The sequence below is a fragment of the Pongo pygmaeus genome, chromosome 17 (assembly GCF_028885625.2).
Source record: "Pongo pygmaeus isolate AG05252 chromosome 17, NHGRI_mPonPyg2-v2.0_pri, whole genome shotgun sequence".
Lineage (NCBI taxonomy): Eukaryota > Metazoa > Chordata > Mammalia > Primates > Hominidae > Pongo > Pongo pygmaeus.
Window position 1 is genome coordinate 24,620,237 of NC_072390.2, and position 1,479 is coordinate 24,621,715.

Below are 1,479 nucleotides of genomic sequence, written 5' to 3' on the forward strand. Positions count from 1 at the left end.
AAGGCCGACCATGCTCATCTGAGTATGCACAGAACCTCCTGCAAGAATTTAGCACTCATGGCACACATCTCAGTCTTCGTGCTCCAACTGTGCCGTGGTCCCAACAGCATTTTGGCCCTCCCAAGAAGGTAAATTTGTTCTTCTTATTTGGCTAAATTAAATGACTTACCACTGGGTTAAGTAGAGAAATAAGTATTTCATATTGATAAAGTCAACTTTAGTGATAATAGTTTCTAGTTGTGTTTAGGAATAAATTTTATGATCATTATGATAATCTGTGCAGGTTTATATTTAAGGTTCTTAAAACATTTAACAAAATCTTACATATTAATCTTTTGATTTTCAATGTTTAATTGTGATTGAGAATTTTTCACATACAGTATTTAAAAATCTGAAACCTCAAATTACCATATGTGTATGTTGGATTTACTAGCTTTACAAGAGTTAAGTAGTCAGAAAAATTTTTTAAAGTTTTAAGGCTGTTTAAATTAGGCCCTTTGAAAAATTTAAGAGTCAGATATTAAAAAACTACAAAGGTAATGTAACTATATGGGAGCTAATTAGCCAAGTTTGTGAAGTGGAGGTAATTATCTAACGGCATTTTATTCAGTGTCCTTGAGTATTAATTAAAAGCCATGTAAGTTGTTTCTATGCACAAAACCTTGTTGGAATAAAAACAATTCAGTGGAAAGTTTGTTTTCCTTTTTCAAAATTGGTGATTGCCTCAGTCCTTTTTACCTTCAAGACGTTTTTAATGTCCTTAAATTTAACTCATCACATTAAAGTCATTATTGAGGCTTTCTTGATGAGTCGAATGAAAGCAATGCGAGGGGTGACAGCGGCAGGTGGACTTTGCTTATCCTTCCTGGCTATCCCCTCTTGCTGCTACAAACACAAGAGTGACCACAAACCACATTCAAGACACTCCAAGGTGTCCTGGAAGAAATACAAAATCACATGACGTCCAACAGCCACTCCTTCCGCATTCTTTCTTACTTCAACTTCTCCTGAATCCAGGTATCAAATTATATTATTAATTTCCATTCCATGAAAGACAGGGATAATATTACATAGTTAGCATCCAATAAATGTCTGATTGTAAGTAAATCTGCTAGTATTTAAGGTGCTAATTATGTAAACAATTTCACATCAGTTCTCTTAGCCTCCTAATCATATATGGTTTTATCTCACTTAACCCAATCAAAGAATTACTCTCTTGGAAGATGTATTAGTCTTCCATCTCTCTAAACAGCAGTATGTTGTAGTATTACAATAACTGAATGACTGGTATTTTAAGAAGCTCAAACAGTTTAAATTCCCAAAGGTACCTTACTCCCAAACAGCAGAAAAGACAACTGCAGATAACAAAATACTGTCCTTGTAAAATAATGCTGAAGTCATATAATTAAGAGAATGTGTCCCTGGAAAAAAGAAAATTTAACAAGCTAAACAAAATAAATAATACAAAGAATAATCATG